The following is a 12,867-nucleotide window of genomic DNA, read 5'->3' on the forward strand; positions in this document are numbered from 1 at the left end:
TTGAAAATGAACGTAAAACGACATGCTATTAACTTATCTGAATCTGTAGGAAGGAAGAGAAGAAATATCACTTCCCATGGCAGATCCAATAAACGAAGGTGGTTGATCCCACCATTGAGACCCTGAAGTTGCACCCCATTTAGCTAGTAAATCCGCTACCGAATTTGATTCTCTAGAAATATGTGAGAATCTGAATTGAATTTAAGATAAGTATCTTAAACAATTCTCCCAATGAACTAAAAGCCTCCAAGGAACCAAAGATGAGTTGGACAGCTTCCTTTTAACTAAAATTGGAATATATTAGCCTCCAATAAAAACAGTGCGCGTGTACTATATGCTTCAATATGATTATTTGATTGATCATGAAAAAGAACCCCATGAAAAGTGTTTAGGTCACTGAAAATTTTATTATTTTGTTGTTGCAGGAGATGATGAGCGACCCTCTTTCCATGCACTCTTGATATGAGTGTCTATGAGCTGATTGGCTAATAGATCAATCAAATTACACATAAGAGGAGCATTTTCGCTAACAATCACTCTATTAAAGAGAATCAAAAGAGATTAGTGTGTTCATTCGTCAGCACTTGGTTTTCCTGGGAAGCAGTAACAATATCTTCATCATCAGGCATAGCTTCACCATTCAAATCAAGATCATCAGATGATCTTTTCCACTCCGGAGTATTGGGACAAATAACATTACTGGGCTTCCTCTCATGATAGAATGCGTACAGTGCATCAACGTAATCCTGTTTATAAATTCCTGGAGGGCGTGCATTATGAAAAGCTCCAATTGCCTTTTCGACAGACAATGGCGTTGATCGCATGAGGAAATGAACAATCATGAAACCCGTACGGTTATGCCCATGAGTACAATGAACTAGGATATACTTGTTGGATTCCCTCTGTCGTCGGGAATAGAATTTTAAAACCTCGTAAAAAAATGTATTCACAGACTCGGGATCGGGTACTGAATCCCTACCCTTGCATGCAATCTTAACATGGTTAATACCCATTTTTCTCCAATCCGAAGGTTGATAATAGCGGGTGGTATTGGTCAGATCAATGACTAAACCAACTTCTCTTCCTAAAATTTTTTGCTGGTGAAGAACTTGCTTCAAAGAGTATCTTTTACCAGGAAATATGCACTCATTGAATGTTTCTCCCAGAGGAACTTTAGAAGGAATTATGTACCCTATGCAATCACCAGAAGCAGGGAAATCCAGCCAACCAGGGGGCAGCTTGTTTTTATCGTAAAATCTTGTCTCGTTAATGACAGGTTCTCTCCTTGGTTGGTTTGGACCCTCATCTGGGAAATGTCTTTTTAAGCGTTGCCGTCTTTCTTCACGCTCTCTGTGCATTGTCTCAACTGCAGTCTCTATGTGCTCCTCATGTGCAATATCCTCTTCGACTTGTGCTGAAAATATCTCTCTTCCTCTTTATCATCTTTAGGTAACGAGGAAGCATTCAAATCCATAGAAATAATCATCCAACATCAACTAAACTACATTCGCTTAAAAGAAATCGTGGTAAATATAGAGAACCGAACTAGGGTTTTGCTGCTATTGAGACAGAAAGAGAAAACCCAGCAGTCAATCTGAGAAGGGAAGCCTGTCTGCTTAAGGAGGCCTTAGGAAATCACATCGGTTTTATAAAGTGCTTTGTTGCCTAATTTAAGGTTTAAGGGATCTTAAGGAAATCAGGACTCCTCTAATTTTAAGAAATCCCGGTCGCTACAGCTGCTTAGAAAATCAACTAAGGTTTAGGGTTTCCTGATTCGGCTCTAACAATCAATCGATTCATTCCAACTCTATAAATAGTAGCGTTTGCATAAGGTGCGTTTCAGTAGATTAACGGGGACATTGGGTTTTAGCGTATACTAGAGAGCATTACCAAAAAAATAGTTTGTGTGCAGTCATCGTTTTGTCAATTTCACAGTAATTTTGCTTTTTTGTGATCGAGATGGATCGGGAACACGTCTACTGTAGATCATGTGACCATAAGATTGGTCCTAAAAATGTATTTAAGCTCACAAAAGTACACACTTCTAACCCTTCAAATAGTTTGAGTATATTACGTTCTTTTCTTATTGGTGTTTAAACATACTGACCCTGTGTGAATCTACCAGGAACAGTATATGGAGCATCCTTCGCATTCAACTTACCGTGTAATACCAAGAGTGTAAGTTTGGCTTAATTGGTATCTTGGAGATATCTTGTTCATCAAAACAAAAAGAGAAATCTATCGACTAAATGTTGAAACCCAATTTTGCTTAATTGGTGATTAATACCGTCTTTGCAGGTCTGTTGTCGTAGGAACGCCCGAAGAAACCGAAATCCAGGGTTCAGCGTATACGCGAGTGCCCCTCTTGTGTAAATGCACAACAAAAATCGGCGAGTTCTATGTAAGAATATGTCTAGTAATTAAATTTTATACATCAGTCGGTCTAACAGTTGTAGTTATAATTGGCTAAGTTATATAACTTTTTTTTTTCTGAAGCAGTTAATTTATATAACCTGTGATTGCATGCAGTATCCTACAGGTATTTTTCCGAACACATGCAAGGAGCTCGCATACGATATCTCATCCCTTGAGTGTGAAAAAGGAAGCATATTTTTTGCGAAAACCCTGTATATACACATGACTCCTGAGAGTGCAAATCGGTTGTTCAAATCCAAAACATTCTGAACCAAAAAGATGCAATAACACAATTCGATTGAATTGAATACCCGACACCAGGATGCGATTAGATTGGGGTAAATTTCAGATTTTTCACTCTATTTTTCTTGGATTGGATATTGTCATAATCCCTCCTACACAGGGAAATACCCACTCTTCTATGAGACGATGGGAGTACCACTACCATGTTACTACAATTTAATTTTGAGCAATGTTATTTGCTTTCAATATATATTTTTGTTTAACAACAATATATATCTCGTATCATTCTGTTATTTTTTTTTTGGTAAGTGGATATTTGTAACAAAAACCAGCTGAGCTTTACATTATGGGAAAAGCTCTTCCCGCTATATCCTCATACAGAAGAGGCGACAAAAAAATAGGAGGGGTACAAACCCATTCCTGATTTACATTTGGTGTTGTTGCCTTCTTAGCCAGAAGGTCAGCTGCAAAATTTTCTTCGTGATAAAAGTGCGAGAAGGAGATATCCTGAAAAAGACTATCTAGAGATGATATATCATTCAGGATATTCACAAAAAGCCAAGGAGGCACACACAAAACCATTAACAAGTTGTACTACATACATAGAGTCACTAACCACCTGTAATCTAGAAATGCCTAGGTTATGCGCTAACCTGAGACCATCTCTAATCGACCATAACTCTGCCATGTTGCTCCCATTCATGTATATATGTTTGGCATATGCTGTAATGAAGGAACTAGTATCATTCTTGTTTGTACCGTGTATAAAATACACGGAAGTTCCATTAATCAAGCCCGTCTACCCGTGAAGATTCCAGAAGTTTCTAGAAGTCTTGTTGCCCAAGTTGCTTGCATATGAAGTTTATCTAATTAGGGTTACATAAACACTATAATTACATGTATCCTAAACCCTTAAAGGATATGGAATTTTAGGGTAGCTAACCCGGAGAAAACTCTTGTATCCTACAATCAATAAAGAATTTCTCTGTTCCACCGTGAATGTAGGCACAACTTGCCGAACCACGTTAAATATTTGTCTCTTCTCTTTATCTTTTATAGTTTCTATCCCTAATTTTCAATAATCATCATCAAATCATCGTGTTTAGTGCCTAGAATTTATTTTGGGTACAAACAATTTTGTTATTTGCGAGATGAAATGTTGGAGGAAGTGAACCCAACTATAGACTTTCTAAAGTGAGCAATTGGTTCAATATCCTTAAACCCTCACCTATGACTTTGACAGACACCTTGATATCCTCTCGTATAAAGACTGCAGACATTATCTTCATTTTGACGAGAAAGCCGGAAATGAGATGTTGGAGGAAATTGAACCCCGACTGCAGAAATTATAGCAGTGTGCAACTGGTTCAATTCCCTTGAACTCTCGCTTACGACTTCAACTCGTTTAAATTTTCTCATTTGCAGATCTACATTATCTTCTTATCGTCGTGTAAGCCAGGGATGAGATGTCGGAGGAAATTGAACCCAATTTCACCACGCTGTAGCAGTTTGAAACTGGTTCATATTCCTTGAACTCTCACCCTTGACTTCAACACGCATGTTCATATTTTCTCTTCAGGTATCGGCACTATCTAATCTCAGACGTGAAAGCCGGAGAGGAGATGTTGGCGGAAATTGAGCCAAATTAAACCAAACTGCACCCAAATAGTAGCAGTGTCCAATTGTTTCAGTTTCCTTCAACTCTCATTTACAACTTCATGACTACTTTTTTGTTTCGTCTTAACTAAAGAGTTTGTTACTACAATATATGATGGATGTAAGACACTGGAGAAAACTAAACTGAACACTGATAAGGACAATAATCACTAGCAATTTAGTTTTATCCAATTCTTACTTCCATCAGTTACATCCTTTTATTTTTTTTGCTCATAAGTGAAAGTTGGAGGTAAGATGTTGGAGGAAATTGAACCACGTTAGAGTCTCACTTAGAACTTGTTCACTTCCCTACAACTCTCACATACAACTTTGTAGCACTTTTCTTTGTTTAGCTTATTATGCATTGGAGACGCTGAAAGTGCCATCTATTTATAAGCCTTGAAATGAACAACAATCATGCTTTTCTGATGAAAGAAATTACATGTCTCTGGAATATCTCAGAGAAGAAGAGAATATCGAACAGAACACAGAAATAAAGCATGTTTGTTTACTTTATTTAAAAATAGTATCCCAAGGACAGTTTCTGTTTCTCTCTTTTAGGCAGTCTGTTTCATATCCAATGCGACCACCATATAGAGTTTAGTCTTTTTCACTAAAACTTCATATCCAAAAAAGAACCATCTCTAGACATTTTATTCCTTCTTTAATCGTATGCCCGTATTGATCATCCAATATCCACCAACCTTTGCAGTCCATTAAGATTGTTTTCCGAACATAAAGTGATTTCTATATCATCTTGGCTTATATCAAGCAGTAGTGATACTTTTCCAAGCGCAATGATTTACATTTTCCAAGGAAATGTACGTGCAAGCGTTAGGGCTGAGTGTACGTCCTTCAGATGATTACCTCTCCCTCTCCCATGCATTCAAAGCTGCATGTCAGCTCAATATCTCATCTTCAACAATATATACAAAGAGATGCAAAACCAAAATAAATGAGGGAATTAGTCTATGTTAACCAGTGTAAGCGTTGGTAGATTTTTTACTTAAATCCAGTGGGAACGAGACCGACACAACAGAAATATTGGCAAATACTGTAACAGATGATAAGAGTCAAAAGAAGGTTTTGTAAGTGTCAAATGTTTTTCTTAACTTTGAAATTTCTTTATATTATGTTCATGTAATTCTTATGGGTCTTAAGAGCAACTTTAGTGTTGAGTTGTTAAATTCCCATCCCAAATATAACCCTTTTTTTTTTTTTTGACGTAGTGGGAGACCAATTCCCATCTATCAACGCAGTTGATAGTCACAAGAAACGTAATTAAAAAATCCGTCCAAGTCAAATGTGTTTTATAAAAAGCGTGTGTTATAAAATGCTATTATAAGTTACGTCTGGTATACGGCGTTTTTATAAATTGCGTCTGAGTGGTAAACGTGGTTTATAATTATGTTTTGGGTGAACGACTCTGGAGAGAAGGGAGAGATGGAGAGTTTTCATTGATGTAGTAGTAGTATTGTTACTGATGCTAATAACAAGACAGAAATGGACAAACCAAAGAAAACCGATGGATTCTTCTCAACACTTTCTTCTAATAAGAAACAACAACACCTGTTGAAACATTCTGGTAACCAATGCAGCTTAATATTATCTCTTTGATGAACCCAAATTTTGTCTTTACTTAGGGAATTATGGCAATGGACAAACTGAAAATTTGTTGAGCCATGTGGATGGCCAAACACGTTTCTCCATTATGGGAAGAAAGTGAGTGGTTGATCATCAAGCGCCGGGTAAAAGAACAATTGTCAGCGTGTGTAGCTCAAACTCGGCGTTGGAACAACAACCGCGGGAGTTTAAAGGTTAAATGCAGTGTGCTTTCAAACACGCTTGCGTGAAGCAAAAACGCCAACGGATAGTTTTCTGAAAATTCAAAATTCCCTTTTTACCTCTATAAATTACCATCATCTTGAAACAATTAACTCACACCAAAATTCACTTCTCTTGAATTTCTCTTCTAAATCTATTCAATTTTTTAGTTTTATTGTTGGTTAAATGGCTGAAAAGGCGACCACACTTTTTCGGGATGCAAAGCTTGAAGCTGCTGTTTATAAGCTGCTGCTCCAAGAAAATGTTCCTCTAAAACGCAGAGAAGATCTCTAGTTTTGAAAGTTAGCAACAAAAAATTAAAAAACAAAGGCGAAACTGTCAAAGAGCGCGTTGAATGGAAGCTACGTCAAATGAAGATAAACATGAGGCCAAAGCTTGTACTTGATTTTTATTGAAGTTGTATAATACTTTTTATTATTGTCTATGTTTATATCTTGTAAAAGAATTGGGAGTAATATCAATGTATGAAAATATTTAGAATTTAAAATAGATTTCCACTTCAGTTTAAACGATATTTATTACATTTTAAACTTGCATATAACATCAAACCACATTTTAATAAATCACAACAAGCTCAAACTACATAAAATACTGCGACATTATCTCTATAGAGTTCATAGCATTCAAAATGCTTAAACTCTCTTCCGATTTCTTCAGTAAACTTTGCATGAGCGATGGTTTTCTGTTAAAAAGATAAACAACATGCTAAGATATATGATGCATTTGATCGGTAAGGACAAAGGTAACATACTCACCAGTTCTTCATTGGATAATCCAGAATTACTACGGTGAACCATCCACAAAACTTCTGTATAATATTTGAATTCCTTAGTGATGAATTCAATTCTTAGTTCTAGGCTCACACAATTTCTAATGGTTTTGTTCCGCGATGCTATAAAATGTCTCAATACTCTTTCTCGGAAATAAAATGTTCATTGGTCTCATCATACGATGTAACCAACATCGAACAAGAGTATTATCTTCTTCCATTGTAAAGACCGGGAGAGGCAGTGAGTACAGTACTTATGCTTGAGATGGACCATCTTTTAGAATTCTGAAACACGCTTCGTAACGAAAAGGTTTACCGTGAGCTTCCTCCCAATTATCAAGAGTTGTTTGGATCACTTCATTTTCAGTCACAACGATGACCAAATAACCGGAAACTGCATATATCCCATCTGCGCAAAGAGCAGAGTACCATGTCGTGGGGATTCAAGAATTCCGGTTTGCACTTTTCTTTAAAAAACATAAGAACCTATTAGCTAGGACTTGTATGGTTGCAAATTAAAGATTTTTTTCTTCTTTTTTATTTTGAAGTCCATTTGATGTATTCAATTTGAATTGTATAATGAGTACTGGCATTTGAATTTAAGAATCCCGGTTTCATTTCCTTGTAATTTGAACTTCATTTTAGCTTCAATCAGATTTATTTTAGCTCAGTTAGATTCAGTGCAGGATTCAGCCAATTATGAATCTATATATTTTTTTTATATTTATAATCATATCTAAGACCGACTAAGATAGTCTTAATCCCTTGACCGTTAAAATTGGTAATTGTTCTGCGAACCACGATTGCAGGTCATACAAAATTAAAACGCTTTATAACACATACCTGGTAGCAGGAGTGGAACTACATCCTAGATTGGGCTGACTTGAGCCACCCCTAGAGCCCACAATTATTATTTTTAAGAACGATTTTTTGGGGACCATGGTATGGTTGTGGGACCATGGTTTTATTCTGGGTAAAGACATTAGAAGTAAATCTAGATCACCCCTTATCTAGACATTTATATTAATACTTAAATTACCCTCCTGATTAATTTTGGGTGATAATTAGTTAGTGTTAACAATAGTTAGTGTAATGATTAGTGAGATGATTAAGTTAAAGATAATTATGTGATTAAAAAATCAGATGGTTTTTTTTAAAAGAGTAAAGTTAGAGAAGATGAAGAAGGAAAACATGAAAAACGATGGATTTTACCAACCACAACCGGATGAAGGGTATTTGGGTACCCAGGTAGGTTTCAAACTTAGATAATGTTGGTTGAATTGCTCCAAACTTTCAAAAAAAATGAAATTTTTTATGTAGATTTGGGCCAGTTCGGTTACCATATGTCAAGAACATGTAACCGAACACACCTGAAAGTGTAGTTCAGTTAAGTTTTCCAAACACGCAGGTTACCGAACTCACTCGTTAATGGAGGTTTTGGTCGTACAGTGTAATGTTCGGTTACCTAGGATAAAATGGTAGGTAACCGAACTTTGAACTTAACAATTTATTTTGGTACATCTTGTGTGTTCGGTTAGTTCGCAAAATTCAACGCAACCAAGTTCCCAACCGAACTGCAGGTTAAAAGTAACCCAGTGTTAGAAGTTCGGTTGGTTCGCAAACTTCAACATATTTTGCGAATCAACCGAACTGGGCTTATATATGCATATATGTAATTTGGCAAACGTTCGGTTACTACGAAATTTATTTCCTGGCGAATTAGGTAGAGTTCGGTTACGAAGTTTCAAAGGTAGAGTTCGGTTACAAAGAAAACTTAACATTTTTGCGAACGAACCGAACTTGTGGACTTCTCATTATTTTCGTAAACTAAAGTTCGGTGATATCCTTATTTTGCGAAGGAACCGAACTTATGGACTTGTGTTGTTCTAATACAAGGAGTTCGGTTAAAAGTATTTTTTTGCGAATCAACCGAACTTTGAGTTCGGTTAAGAAAAAATTAATTCTTGATTACCGAACTTATCTCTAAAAAAACCCTCCATTAAACCTTTCTGCAACTTCCATTTTCAACTCATTTTAATAATTACTTTTCATTTATTCAACCAAAAAACGAATGACAAGTAATGGGTTTGTGAGAATATCTTTGTTAATGTTTTAAATTAAGCTATATATAGTGGTGGTGGTGGTTGGTGGTGGTGGTAATCGGAGGTGGTGGTGGTAATCGGTGGTTGGTGGTGATAATCGGAGGTGGTGGTGGTGGTAATCGGCGGTGATGGGCGGTGGTGGTGGTGGTAATCGGCGGTGGTGGGCGGTGGTGGTGGTGGTAATCGGTGGTTGGTGGTGGTGATAATCGGAGGTGGTGGTGGTGGTAATCAGCGATGGTGGGAGGTGGTGGTGGGAGGAGGTGGTGGTTATATATATATAGGTGGTTATTGGATTGGTTTTAAACTAAATTAGGTTAAGAATAGGTTATTCATTTCAATACTTTAGGATACCCCTTATAATTATAGGGTAGGTGGCCTAACAGAACCATGCTCGCCCGACAACTTATTTGTGTAGGGACAATTTTAGTATGCTGATTTTATGTTAAGCAAGCCTAGCCAGGTGTATAAAATGGTCAGCCAGGGGTTCCCAACATTTCTGGTTCCGCACGATTCAGTACATTCGAGACAAGAGACAGATGTTTACATATACCCTAATCATTGCTGTCCTTAGATCTATTAATTTTATAGCCCGTAACCTATGTTAATTCGCTTTAAGCGAACATGTATTAGGAGATTCATCTACACATGACCCTCTTTCTTGTATTTATTTCTACATCAACTTTCCTGAAGGGTGAATAATGAAATATTTTCTTTCTTCAAAAGCAAAACAAAAAATATCAAAAAATAAATAACTTTGATTATACAAGGGAAAGAAACTCCTCGAATGTGAGCAACAATCTCACTTTTTTTTTTTTCTTTTTAATATGTAAGCAAAAAAGATACTCCCTCTGTTTCACAAAGGCAGTCCGCTTTGACTTTCTCAAAATATTAAGGAGACCATACTATTTTACTTGACTACCCTTAATTACTTACTTATTTTATTTTAATAAAAATGCTAGCAATAAAGAATATCAAAAATTGGTGTGAGAATTAAAAATACGAAATATAAAAGGAAAATTTAAAAGATATTGAATTTAAGTACTATAGACTTTATAAGGAATCTAATTTTTAGAGTTAAATGTATATTTCTTTAAAAGGAATGAAGGATATATTTGTTTACTCAATTATACTAATTTTTTTAATATTTTAGATTGGGTCATGTTAAAAATGAATTTATGAATATAAAGAATTCAAGGGTATATTAGAGCGTCCATTAAAAGAGTATGACTATAAACAGAAGCTGGACACAATTTTGAAACAGACGAAAAAGGAATAGAGGACAGTCTTTCAGAAACAGAGGGAGTAATAAACATCCTTGCGAGAATGGGGTATACTCAAACTAATTGGGGTATACCCAATAAGACAAAATCTGGTAATTTTGAAGTAAAATCAAGCCACCCCTTAACCTTGTATTTTCTAAATGGCTAATATGCCCTTGGTTAATTAACACTAAAAATCTGATTAGATTAATTAATTGAGTTTAAATTAAAAATTATTATGAATTCAGTAGATTAAACCTTTCATCTGTGTTATGAGTTCGATTTCGATCAAAAATTTGGTTTTGAAAATGCACAAGTCCGGCAAGGTTGTGGTTTGAATAAGGTGCCGACCGATCTTCGGCTGGAAAGGTCCACTTTGAATAAGCTGGCGACCAGTTTTCGGCCGGCAGTGCCCAATTTGAATAAGCTGCCGACCAGTATTTGGCCGGCATGATCGTCGGATGAAGAACACCCCGACTATCTTGGGAAACAATCTTACGGTCGACAAGTAAATATTTCCTACCATGCCGGCTATAGTAAAGTCGGCATGCACATAATTTATAACACTGTCGGCTGACATGTAGCCGGCATGTTAAGGATTGATGTCCTTGCCGACCTAAACTTATACCAAACAGAAAACAAATTATGGAAGATGTAATTTACTTTATTCATGCTATTTTGGTTATTACATTGATTGAAACATAAAACCTAATCCTTGTCGACGGAAAAACGAATGCACTTAGCATGTGCATCAAGCCTTTGAACCCCTAGGAGACCCTAGTGGACGAGTTATAGTCTCGTGAGGGCTTACATAGAGGTATACTCACAAAACCTACACTAAAACTTCTAAAACCATCAATCTTCCTCCGACGAAGACGATAACGCATCCAAGTAGTTTCGGGTTATCCTCCGGGATTCTTTCGGCCAAAAAGTGATAGCTTGCATCGAATGCGAATGCTTCCCCCTTTACCTCCAAGTAGCGCGCTTTCACGACTTCGTGCTACAAAAACAAACTTACATTTGTTAGTGGTGTTTCATTGGAACATAAAACAACATGGATCACGTAAAACAAACAACAAAAATACTCACAAATTGTGCAATGGACAAGGTGAAGGGGCGAGTGTTAAAAATACGAGGTTGGAGAGCTAAAAATGCAAGTATCGCATTTTCTATGACTAGGTGCCTCTCATGCACTTGTTGAACACTTCTTGCATTTGGATTCCCAAAGTCTTGGATAAATTTGTTGTGTACCCTAGCCCAAAAGGTTGTGGAATCCACCCTTTCGGAGGATTGACGTCTAAATTGTTTTTCAGCATACCATGCTTTTATGATTGCCAAATCTTCATTTGAATCAAATGAAGTCATTTTTGCTTAGCTATTGGGTGAGTTAGATGGATTGTATCATGATATGATCTTTTGATAGTATATGGAACTATTTGTAGGTTGTTTTGTAGAGAAAAGTAGTGTATTTATAGGATGGTGGCCAAATTTGGCCGTTATAGTGCCCAAGTACAAGTACTTGTATTTGCAAAAAAATTGAATTTTAAATCCGTCGACGAGGATTGTTTTCTCCAATATGCCGACCTAATAAACAGCCGCATATGTATGAATTTTGTTACCATGCCTACCTGATAAGATTTTAGGCATCAGGAGAAAGATTTTTCTGCCACACATAGCTGGCAGGGTCGATAACATACTGCCCTGCCAGTTAATAAACAACAGTCTAGGTAGAAATTTTGTTACCATGCCGACCTGATAAAATTTTAGGCATCAGGAGAAAGGTTCGTACCTGTTGTGAAGAAGAATCTGATTTCGCTCGGAACTTTGGAAGTTAAGGGCTACAAGTTAGTCGCTGAAAATGGCATTTTAAAGGTAATTTCTGGATCGTTGGTTATCATGAAGGGCACAAGGCATCATAACTTGTACTACTTAACTGGAAGTACAGTAACAGGAGATGTGTCAATTTCTGAACACATCGAGACTGTATCTATGAAGACCACGAAGTTATGGCATATGCGACTTGCACATCCAGGTGATATTTATTGAAAGGTGTTATTGCCTGCAAATTAGAGTTTTGTGAACATTGTGTGAAAGGAAAGAAAACAAGAACAAGCTTTGGAACGACAATACACAACACTAGTGGAGTTCTTGATTATGTTCACTCAGATGTTTGGGGTCCCTCCAAGAATGCATCATTGGGAGGGAAACATTGGTTCGTGTCTTTCATTGATGACTATTCTAGGCGCGTATGGGTGTACACCATGAGGCATAAGGATGAAGTCCTAGAAGTTTTTGTGAGGTGGAAAAAAACAACTGAGACTCAAACTGGCAGAAAGATCAAGGTACTATGTTCAGACAATGGTGGAGAGTACAAAAGTGATCCATTATCGCAAGTATGTCAAGATGAGGGAATACAGAGGCACTTCACAGTTAAGAAGACACCGCAAAAAAATGGGGTAGCTGAACGCATGAATAGTACTTTGCTGGAGAAGGTACGATGTATGTTATCTAATGATGGATTAGGTAAAGCGTTTTGGGCTAAGGCAGTTAGATATGCGTGCTTCCTCATTAATAGGTT

At 36.8% G+C, this 12,867-nt stretch overlaps 1 pseudogene; it reads right to left on the reverse strand.

Annotated features, from left to right (window-relative positions):
• Positions 1–551: 551 nt before the first annotated feature.
• Positions 552–1,521, reverse strand: LOC113316264 (annotated as a pseudogene).
• Between the last annotated feature and the right edge of the window lie 11,346 nt (positions 1,522–12,867).

Source organism: Papaver somniferum, chromosome 10, assembly GCF_003573695.1.
Source record: "Papaver somniferum cultivar HN1 chromosome 10, ASM357369v1, whole genome shotgun sequence".
Taxonomy (NCBI): Eukaryota; Viridiplantae; Streptophyta; class Magnoliopsida; order Ranunculales; family Papaveraceae; genus Papaver; species Papaver somniferum.